The sequence below is a fragment of the Gossypium hirsutum genome, chromosome A03 (genome assembly GCF_007990345.1).
Source record: "Gossypium hirsutum isolate 1008001.06 chromosome A03, Gossypium_hirsutum_v2.1, whole genome shotgun sequence".
Taxonomy (NCBI): Eukaryota; Viridiplantae; Streptophyta; class Magnoliopsida; order Malvales; family Malvaceae; genus Gossypium; species Gossypium hirsutum.
In genome coordinates, this window is record NC_053426.1 from 92,943,444 (window position 1) to 92,955,709 (window position 12,266).

Genomic DNA, 12,266 nt, shown 5'->3' on the forward strand with positions numbered 1-12,266 from the left:
TTGTGATGTATGACTTTATCACTATTTGATATTGATTGATTTTTCATGAAAGAAGATGTAATTGTTACCATGAGATAAAATAGGATCATATTGGGAGAGCGGATATTACCCCAAAGAGATCAAGGATATCCTATGAGGGTAACACACTTATGACAAGGTCATTGGACTAGCACAGAGTAGTTGTTTTTGTAATTGTATATTGTTAAGGAGAGCTTAGTCACGATACTATAGTGGAATGACTTCTTGACTAAATGAGTTTATAATTAATAGGCATAAATGTAACGCCCTAAAAATTTAGGGTTTGTAATTTTTCCGATTTTAGCACAAATTTCTTGTTTGCTTTAATGGTTAGTTGATTTGGGTGTGTTTGGGGGGTCTGAGGAGTCCTGGGGTTTAAGCTTCAGTTTTTGCAGCATTTTTATTTTGCTCTTAAATGAACCTGGTTATTGGCACTTGTGTCTTATAAATAATCATGGTTGGTTGATGACACAAGAAACCTTGTGGCTTAGTGGCAAGTGGCATGTGGAGCATCTAAGGAGGGCACGAGTTCGAATCCCATGACAAGCAAAAGAGTATTTATTTTTGCTAGGAGGGGGCGGCAAGAGTTAGTGTTGGAGTCAGACACTAAGGATGAAGGGTTTGAATTGGTCTTAAGGGTTTTTGCAGAGGATTTCAAGAAGGGATAAAAGGAGAAAATCGTGGAGATTATCATGGAATTTGAATTGGGGAGGAGTTGTAGCCGAATGGGTGTGTGTGAGGGTGCAAATTCGGCCAAGGAGTTTTGGGTTAGGCATTTTCAGCAATTGATGTTTAGGAGTAGGTGCCGAATCCTTCTTTGTAACTTTTGGTTTTTTTTGTGTTACCCTTTTTGTGCCGAATTGATTGTGACTCTTACCTCTTCTCAATTTCTTCTTTTTTTCGTCTTTGAGTCAAGCCTGCTAAATTCTCTTTAGCCGAACATTGGTAGCCTTTTTCCTTTTTTGTCTTGAACATCTTTTCTCTTGCTTCTAAAGTCGAAGAAACTGAACCCAACTCCTTTTTCATCCTTTTCATTGTTTCTTTCTCTAATGAAGTTAGCCGCTTGTTTCTCTCCCTGTGTGACTGAAGCGGTGGAGGCCTAACCGATTCTTAATCTCTGTTAATTGAAGGTAAGTGTTTTCTCTAGCAGAATGGTAGAAGGCTCCTTTTGTGTTCATGTTCGATTTGGGTATTCTTGAGCCAAATCCTTTTGACCGTCGTGAGGATAGGCTCATCTAACGTTTCTTTTAAAATTCAAATGGTGCTAGGGGGTTGTGACGTTACTAAAGTGGGTGGACCGAATGCTTTTGCTTTGCGTTTGTAGTTCACGTCTTGGTAAGAGGTGCACTTGGTTTTAGTAAAATATTATGAAGTTACTGAATAAATGGGTTGTTGGTGCAGATTGTGGTTTATAGAAGGGTGATCGTTGGATAAGGGTGGTTTAAGCCCCATTGGTCTTAGCAAGGTAAGCGATGCATATTGTTGAGAATTTGTGAGTACATAGTTGGGGGTTAACCCAAGCATTGGAGAACTGACTAAAGTTCATTGTTTTGGATTTAGGTTGAGCGCGCAGGGTTCGACGTCTTTCTTTCCAAAAAGGTGTGTAACCGTACACCACTCTATTACTGATCAAAAGCCAAAAGGGTGTGTACTCACACCACTGCGTAACTGTGAATCGGCAAAAGTCGAATAGCTGAAAAGCTGAAACTTTGGCATTTGCGATCGCACGAGTGCATGAACGCTCGCAAGGTCAATCGAGCCACAAATCCTGGGCAACGAACTGTAGTGGCCACCGCGAGCGCTCTCGCGGGCTTGGGCCATTGTGGGCCTCTATGGGACGAAATGGGCCGTGTGGGCCCAATGGGCTCGTGGGCCCACGCAGATTAAAAATCACGAAAGAAGATAAATATGGAACTGGGCTATGGAATTCGCATAGCCATGGCTAGAATTAGGCTAACGAGCTACACGAGCCTGTGGGCCCACTTGGGCCGAATGTTGGGTTGGGGGCCCATTACACCGTTTCACCTGAATGGGTTATTTGAGTCACCCGAGGTGACTGTAGACCTTCGATGAGGTCGTCATCTGTACCAAGACCTTAAAATTTGTTAAATGACCAAAACACCCCTAAAGGGTTATAATTACTGTTTTACCCCTAACTAATGATATAACCTTTATAACGCTTAGGTTAAATGATATGCGTAATACTTTTAAATGACTGGTTTTGAGTATGACATACTGCATGCACGTATTATTTATGACACGACATCTGCATGGGGTTGGGCTTATGATATGGAGGAAGTACTGTACTGGTGACTTTGTTACATTTATGTTTTATTGGTGGCTTGCCACACTCATTGTTACTGGCAGCTATGCTGCGTTATTATTACTACTGGTAGCTTTGCTGCGATATTGGTGTGCTGGTTGGGTGGGTCAATTGATATCCCCACAGGTGTGCTGGTTGGTACGGGTGGTGTGCTGGATGGTTATGGGATGGGTTGTATTTTGCACTGTACTGAGATTGGATAGGGCTTTGGCCCAAACTGTACTGATACTGAATAGGGCTTTGGCCCAGACTATACTGATATTGTGTTATTCACTGTTTGTTTGATATTGGGATTACACACTGAGTTTTCGTAAACTCACCCCGTTTCTAACTGTGTAGGTAACCCATAAGCTTAGATGGTTTGGAGCTGCGAGGGACTCGGAGATGGCCACACTACTGTTTCTGTTTCTTTTATTTGCAAATAGATTTCGTTTTTGGGTTTTAATTTATGTAATAAATCCATTGGTGGGTTTTAAGTTTTAATTTAGATTTTGATTTCTTATAGTAAACTGCTAGTCTAGGAAAACACGGGTTTTCAAAATAGCACGATTTTTTAAAGAACACGAGCTTTTAGCAACGAAGTTTTCAAAATGCTTCTGTTGTTTAAAATGAAGTAATATACCAAGGGGAAACAAATTGGTAAACATTTTGACAAGAACTTTTGTTAAATAATAATTTTAAAAGGTTTTAAATTCAGTAGTGGATTCTCACTGAAAAGATCAATTTTTGAAAAATACCTTGATGTTACACGCCAGATTCGACCATAACGTTTAGGCCAGGTTTGGGGTGTTATATTTAATGGTATCAGATCCAGGTTGTAAAACTCGACTGTGGAATGATTTTAAAATTTTGTATTTAATAAGGTTGTTTTCAAATATGTAAAGTGTTTTGAGGTATGGTTCAGAAAAGCGTGGCACACCGAGTCTCCGGCACCAAATCTGTAAGTTCTCTGCTAGTATCTACTGTTTTAAATTGTAATGTAATGCTGAAAAACTATTATAGATGGTAGCATTAAACTGGAAATCTCTGGTTAGAGCAAACTAAAACTGTAGAAGACTGATATTGTTAGCGGGATCTCGATCTATGGAAACAAAACTCTAAATAATGTTTATCATAAAATTTCTTTTAATAACAAACTGAAATTATAAACTGATAGCATAAAAATTTTAAATTCAGATAAAGAGCATATCGATATGAGCACTAGAGGTACTCGCGGAAGGGGTACGCGAAGCTGTGGTAGAGGCCGAGGAGGTGCTAGGGTTGGGTCTTCAGCGTTGTGTCACATGCTTGCTATGGAGACATCGGCTTCACCGGTAACTGAGACCAGGTCCCATGATCGATTAATTAGGGATGATGCCTTGTCTTAGGCGATGCTGCGAGTTCTTGAAAGGGTTGCTGGATCGAGTACGGGATCAGTGGCCCAGGGGTCAATTTCTGAGCAACTTCGAGCCAATAGGGCGGAGATTTTTAGGGGTGTTTCTGGTGTAGCCCCGAACGTGGCAGAATATTGGTTAGAGGCTACGGAGCAGATAATGGATGGTCTGGACTGTACTATGGAACAGAAATTGAAAGGGGCAGTGTCGTTACTGTGAGATGAGGCTTATCAATGGTGGCTCACTGTGAGAGAAGGTACACAAGCTGACCGTCTGACATGAGATTTCTTGAAGGCACCCTTTCAAGGGATGTATGTGGGTGCAAGTTATGTGGACGCCTGAAGGAAGGAATTTCTAAACCTGACCCAGGGGAACAAGACTGTGGCGACATATGAGGCGGAGTTTCTGCGGTTAAGCTGTTATACTCGTGGGATAGTAGCGACTGAATACGAATGCTGTGTGCATTTTGAGGACGGTCTTCGTGATAAGTTGAGAGTTTTAATAGCTCCACAGAGGGAGCGAGACATTGCGGCTTTAGTGGAGAAAGCAAAGATTGCTGAGGATATGAAGCACTCGGAGCGCCAGAATCGTGAGAAAGATAGGGGCAGAGGCAAAAGGGATTTTTGGATCCTCTGGTTCTGCAAGTAGGTCTATTAAGAGGGCTAAGTTTGATGGGCTAGTTCGAGTTGGAGATCCTGTTGTTGCTGCAAGACCGTAGCCTTGTGCTGACTGTGGGAGATCTCATTTGGGCGAGTGCTGAAAAAATATTGGGGCGTGCTTTAGATGTGGGTCCATAAATCATCAGGTAAGAAATTGCCCTCAGAGGCCTACTCAGATGCAAGTAACAGGACAGGGTCATGTTCAGCCTGTGAGAGGTGGTCAGCCACTGAGAGGTCGTGGACAGGCCAGAGGTGGAAATGGGTTTGGACGGAGTCGTGGAGTACCAGGTAGAGGCACAGGTAATACTGAGGCGAGACAACCAGCCTTGGTTTATGCTGCTCGTCGCCGAGAGGATGGTGTTGCCCTTGATGTTATAACTGGTATGTTCTTGATCCATAATTCACCCTTTGTTGCTTTAATTGATATTGGCTCTACGCATTCGTATGTTGCGTGCACTGTGTCTAAGAAATTGGGTATTCAGTTTGAGAGCACTGCTAGTGAAATGATGGTGTTGAGTCTGCTAGGGCAATCGGTTAGTATGGATAAGTTATTCAAGGATGTGCCCTTAGAAGTTCAAGGGGTCGTATTTCCTGCGAATTTGATGGAATTGCCATTCGGGGAATTTGATATTATTTTAGGCATGGATTGGCTAGTGAAGCATCGTGCGAAGCTGGATTGTGCTGCTAAGCGGTTGGTGTTGAAGACTTCGAAGAATGACGAGGTGGCTATAATAGGGGAGTAAAGAGATTATTTGTCTAATGTGATATCGGTGTTAAGAGCCAAGAAGCTAGTTCACAAGGGTTGTGAGGCTTTCCTGGCATATGTTAGTAATTCTGAGACTAAAAGTCTTTCTGTTGAGGATGTTAGAACTGTTAAGGAATTTTCGGATATTTTTCCAGAAGAGCTTCCGGGCTTGCCTCCAGACCGTGAGGTCGAATTCGGAATTGAGCTTCTACCAGGAATAGCTCCAATGTCCATTGCCCCATATAGGATGGCACCAAAGAAGCTAGTGGAGTTAAAGTCTCAGATTCAAGAGTTGTTAGACCGAGGATTCATTCGACCGAGTGTGTCCCCTTGGGGAGCACCAGTATTGTTTGTGAAGAAGAAGGATGGGTCCATGCGCATGTGCATTGACTATCGTTTACTGAATAAGCTGACCATCAAGAATAAGTACCCATTGCTGAGGATTGATGATCTATTTGATTAGTTACAGGGAGCTGCTGTGTTCTCCAAAATAGATCTTCGATCTGGGTGCCATTAGCTAAAGGTTAAAGAAGCTAATGTGTATAAGATAATGTTTAGGACTCGTTATGGTCATTACGAGTTCCTAGTAATGCCGTTTGGGTTAATGAATGCACCAGCTGCTTTCATAGACATGATGAACCGAGTATTTCAACCCTATCTGGATCAATTCGTAGTAGTGTTCATAAATGATATATTGGTGTATTCAGGAAATGAGGAGGAGCATGATGAACACTTGCGGATTGTCCTTCAAATTTTGAGATAGAAGTAGTTGTACGAAAAATTTAGCAAGTGTGAGTTTTGGCTACAAGAGGTGACATTTCTACGTCACGTGGTATCTGCTGAGGGGATTAGGGTTGATCCTCGAAAAATTGAAGCTGTATTGGGTTGGAAACCACCAAAAATTGTATCTAAAATTCAAAGTTTCCTGGGTTTAGCGGGGTATTACAGATGTTTTGTGGAAGGGTTTTCAGTGATAGCTGCACCTTTAACTAAATTACTACAAAAAGGGGTACCGTTTGTTTGGTCTGATAAAAAGCAAGAGAGTTTTGAGAAATTAAAGAGAGTTTTAACTGAGGCTTCCGTTTTGACACAGCTGGAGTTTGGGAAGGAATTTATTGTTTACAGTGATGCGTCACATATTGGTTTGAGATGTGTGTTGATGCAAGAAGGAAAGGTGGTTGCTTACGTGTCGCAGCAGCTTAAACCTCACGAAGCAAATTATCCCACTCACGATTTGGAATTGGCAACGGTAGTGTTTGCACTAAAAATTTGGAGGCATTACTTGTATGGGGAAAGAATGATTATTTATACGAGCCATAAAAGCCTCAAGTATCTCCTTACTCAGGAGGAGTTGAACCTTAGGAAACGAAGGTGGATTGAGTTGCTTAAAGATTATGATTGTTCAATTAAGTACCACCCAGGCAAAGCTAATGTGGTAGCTGACGCACTGAGCCGTAAAGTTGTCTCTGATTTAAGAGTAATGTTTGCTTTTCTTAGCCTGTGTGATGATGGTAGCTTGTTAGCTGAACTGCTAGTGAGACCGACTTGGACTGATCAAATTAAGGAGAAATAGTTGTTGGATGAGTCGCTAGTTCCTCATTTTCAACAAGTGGAAAATGGTGAGACTTCAGATTTTGGATTGAATGGGGAAGGGGTGTTATGTTTCTGTGGAAGAGTATGTATACCGAATGATTCTGGTCTGAGGCAGCCTATTCTACGAGAGGCGCATGGTAGCCCTTATGCCATGCATCCTGGTGGGAACAAGTTATATCGAGATCTTCGTCAGTTGTATTAGTGGCCTGGGTTAAAATGCGAAGTTACCGATTATGTAAGTAAGTGCTTGACTTGTCAGTAGGTTAAAGCTGAACATTAGTTACCTTCTGGGTTACTGCAGCAAGTTAAGATTCCATTCTGGAAGTGGGAGAGGGTGACCATGGATTTTGTGAGTGGTTTACCCTTGACAACTTCTAAGAAGGATTCGGTTTGGGTGATTGTAGACCGACTGACTAAGTCTGCCCATTTTATACCGGTCCGCACTGATTATTCATTGCAGAGGTTAGCCAAGTTGTATATGGCTGAGATTGTAAGATTGCATAGTGTGCCAGTTTCTATCATATCTGACAGAGATCCTATGTTCACATCTCGGTTCTGGAGGAAATTACACGAGGCTTTGGGTACACGACTGGATTTCAGTACTGCGTTTCATCCTCAGATGGATGGGCAGTTTGAGAGAGTAATACAGATATTGGAAGACATGTTAAGAAGTTGTGTATTGGATTTCAGGGGTAGTTGGGAGGATTATTTGCCATTGGCGGAATTTGCATATAACAATAGCCACCAGTCCAGTATTCGAATGGCACCGTACGAAGCGTTATATGGGCATAGGTGTCGTACTCCTACTTGTTGGAATGAACTGGGGGAGCGACGAATTCTGGGGTCGGAGCTAATTGCTGATACAGAAGACAAGGTGAAACTGATTCGAGATCTGTTGAAAGAAGCATTTGATAGGCAGAAGTCCAATGTAGACTTGAAACGTAGAGAGATCGAGTACTCTGTGGGGGATTATGTCTTTCTTAAGGTATCACCCAGGAAGAAAATTATGAGGTTTGGACGGAAGGGCAAGCTGAGCCCTAGATTTATTGGGCCTTACCGGGCACTTAAGCGTGTAGGACCGGCTCCGTATCACCTTGAGTTACCTCTGGAGCTGGAAAGAATTCAAGACGTGTTTCACGTTTCCATGCTTAGGCGGTACCGTTCTGATCCCTCACTTGTCGTACCAGTTGAGGAAATTGAAGTTAGGCCTGATCAACTATTGAGGAGGAACCAGTGCAGATCTTGGAGCGTGATGTTAAGGTATTGAGAAAGAAGTCTGTTTCATTGGTCAAAGTGCTTTGGCGCAATCACAGTGCAGAGGAGGCTACATAGGAATCAGAAGAGACGATGCGGCATCAGTACCCTCATTTATTTGAACGGGTAAATTTTAAGGCTGAAATTTCTTTAAGGGGGTAGAGTTGTAATGCCTTAAAAATTTAGGGTTTGTAATTTTGCCAATTTTAGCACAAATTTCCTGTTTACTTTAATAGTTAGTTGATTTGGGTGTGTTTGGAGGGTCTGAGGAGTCCTGGGAGTTAAGCTTCGGTTTTTGCAGCATTTTTGTTTTGCTCTTAAATGAACCTGGTTACTGGCACTTGTGTCTTATAAATAATCGTGGTTGGTTGATGACACAAGAAGCCTTGTGGCTTAGTGGCAAGTGGCGTGTGGAGCATTTGAGGAGGGCATGAGTTTGAATCCCATGACAAGCAAAGGAGTATTTATTTTTACTAGGAGAGGATGACAAGAGTTAGTGTTGGAGTCAGACACTGAGGATGAAGGGTTTGAATTGGTCTTAAGGGTTGTTGCAGAGGATTTCAAGGAGGGATAAGGGGAGAAAATCATGGAGATTATCATGGAATTTGAATTGGGGAGGAGTTGTAGCCGAATGGGTGTGTGTGAAGGTGCAAATTCGGCCAAGGGGTTTTGGGTTAGGCATTTTCAGCAATTGATGTTTAGGAGTAGGTGCTGAATCCTTCTTTCCAACTTTTGGTTTTTTTTTTGTGTTACCCTTTTGTGCCGAATTGATTGTGACTTTTACCTCTTCTTAATTTCTTCTCTTTTCGTCTTTGAGTCAAGCCTGTCGAATTCTCTTTAGCCGAACATTGGTAGCATTTTCCTTTTGTTGTCTTGAACATATTTTCTCTTGCTTCTATAGTCAAAGAAATCGAACCCAACTCCTCCTTCATCCTTTTCATTGTTTCTTTCTCTCCTGAAGTTAGCCGCTTGCTTCTCTCCCTGTGTGACTGAAGCGGTGGAGGCCTAACCGATTCTTAATCTCTATTAATTGAAGGTAAGTGTTTTCTCTAGCCGAATGGTAGAAGGCTCATTTTGTGTTCATGTTCAATTTGGGCATTCTTGAGCCAAATTCTCTTGATCGTCATGAGGATAGGCTCATCTAACATTTCTTTTACGTTCAAATGGTGCTAGAAGGTTGTGACGTTACTCAAGGGGGTGGGCCGAATGCTTTTGCTTTGCATTTATAGTTCACGTCTTGGTAAGAGGTGCACTTGGTTTTAGTAAAATATTATGAAGTTACTGAATAAATGGGTTGTTGATGCAGATTGTGGTTTATAGAAGGGTGATCGTTGGATAAGGGTGGTTTAAGGCTCATTGGTCTTTGCAAGGTAAGCGATGCATATTGTTGGGAATTTGTGAGTACATAGTTAGGGGTTAACCTAAGCGTTGGAGAACTGACTAAGGTTCATTGTTTTGGATTTAGGTTGAGTGCGCAGGGTTCGACGTCTTTCTGTCCAAAAAAGATGTGTAACCGTACACCACTCTATTACTGATCAAAAGCCAGAAAGGTGTGTACTCACACCACTGCGTAACTGTAAATCGACAAAAGCCGAAGAGCCAAAAAGCTGAAACTTCGGCATTTGTGACCGCACGAGTGCGCGAACGCTCACAAGGTCAATCGAGTTACAAATCCTGGGCGACAGACTGTAGAGGCCACCGCGAGCGCTCTCGCGGGCTTGGGCAATTGTAGGCCTCTATGGGCCATGTGGGCCCAATAGGCTCGTGGGCCCACGCAAATTAAAATTCACAAAAGAAGATAAATATTGGATTGGGCTATGGAATTCGCATAGCCATGGCTAGAATTAGGCTAACGAGTCACACGAGCCAGTGGGCCCAGTTGGGCCGAATGTTGGGCTAGGGGCCCATTACACCGTTTCACCTGAATGGGTTATCTGAGTCACCCGAGGTGACTGTAGACCTTCAATGAGGTCGTTATCTGTACCAATACTTTATAATCTGTTAAATGACCGAAACACCCCTGAAGGGTTATAATTACTGTTTTACCCCTAACTGATGATATAACCTTTATAACGCTAGTGGTAGGTTAAATGATGTGCGTAATACTTTCAAATGACTGGTTTTGAGTATGACATACTGCATGCACGTATTATTTATGACATGACATCTGCATGGTGTTGGGCTTATGATACGGAGGAAGTACTGTACTGGTGACTTTGTCACATTTATGTTTTACTGGTGGCTTGCCACACTCACTGTTACTGGCAGCTATGCTGCGCTATTATTACTACTGGCAGTTTGCTGCGATATTGGTGTGCTGGTTGGGTGGGTCGATTGATATCCCCACAGGTGTGCGGGTTGGTACGGGTGGTGTGCTGGATGGTTATGGGATGGGTTGCATTTTGCACTGTACTGATACTGAATAGGGCTTTGGCCAAGACTGTACTGATACTATGTTATTCAATGTTTGTTTGATATTGGGATTACACACTAAGTTTTCGTAAACTCGCCCTGTTTCTAACTGTGCAAGTAACCCCTAAGCTTAGATGGTTTGGAGCTGCGAGGGACTCGGAGATGGCCATACTACTACTTCTGCTTCTTTTATTTGCAATTAGATTTCGTTTTGGGTTTTAATTTATGTAATAAAGCCGTTGGTGGGTTTTAAGTTTTAATTTGGATTTTGATTTCTTATACTACGGGTTTTCAAAATAGCACGATTTTCTAAAGAACACGAGATTTCAACAACGAAGTTTTCAAAATGCTTCCACGGTTTAAAATGAAGTAATATACCAAAGGAAAACAAATTGGTAAACGTTTTAACAAGAAATTTTGTTAAATAATAATTTTAAAAGGTTTTAAATTTAGTAGCAGATTCTCACCAAAAAGATTAATTTTTGAAAAACACCTTGATGTGACACGCCAGATTCGTCCATAACGTCTAGGTCGGGTTTGGGGTGTTACAGAAAAGCTGGAACTTAAATATAAATCATTTAAGCCCTAATTACATATGTCCAACTGGCCCCTCCGCTAGCTTGTTGAAACAATAAATGATTTGCGAGTTTGAATATAAATGAATAGAATGAATAGGAAAAGAGAAATAAAAAACATTCAGGAATGATTATGGTTTTTTTCGAAATGGAAAAAATGGAATCATTTAGAAATAAATGTAGGTTTCCAAAAATGAAAATGGAAATTATTGTAATTCTATATGGATTACTTAAAAATGATCGGAAGAATGAGTTTGTGTTTTTGAGCTGTTTTGAAGCCCGAAAATGAAAATAAACTATTCGGTCACAATAAACATGTTGAGTTATGAAATATTAAACATATTTTCTCGAAAGTTTACCAGGGGTAAAGTCATCAAAATTTTACTAGGGTAAAATAGGGATGAGAAAATTGTTTAATATAGAATATTAAAGTTTATTTTGGGAAATAGAAAAATCGAATCGTGTTGGATCACGTTACAGAGTATTTGGGTCAAAAGGCCTAGGAAGTACTCATAATTGGACCCGATGTGAGAGAGGCCCAAAACCCTTCATTTGATATGAAGGAGGCGACAACCCTAATAGGAATACTAGGGTGTGCCGTCCACCCCACCTTTACTCTAAGTAGGAAGTTTTTTTTTATTTTAAATAAACCACTATAACTCAACAAAGGTTCTACATTCTCCTCTTATAAGTAGATGGCACCGGTAGGGCATTATACATAAATTTGAGAAATTATTACTCTGTCAAAAAATAGAGAGAATTTATTCTCAAAATTAAATATATTTTTTCAAAATAACAATTCTACCGGTTTCTATTAAAGAAGATAGAATTTCCATTTTCACCCAAAATAAAAGAGAAAATATTTTCTAGTTCTGTGTTTCGATTCAATTGGTTCGAGCCCACACTTGAAGCTGTTTGTGGTATGAAAATACTAGAAAAAGATCGTTTGGTTGAAAGCAAAAAATAATGAACATCCACTAAACCAAAAACACAGGAATGAATTCAGTTAATGTTTATTGCTATAAATATCACAAACTAGGTCGATTTTCAAAATCTTACTATTCTGCTATGCAAGAAAACCACTTTCAAACCATATTTTTTTCCAACAGAAAGACCATGGCAAGCCATAACATGATCTAATGGTGAACAGGCATGCCTTATGTCGAATTCAAGTCCATTAGGACAACAAACAAGGAAGCCGTCAGGCATTTAAGTGGAAATCATTGTATGATTCGTGTGGCGAAAATTCTAACATAATGGTTATGACGTGTATGAGAATGCAGGTAAGTGTGCTAATAAAAGGTCTCGCAAAAA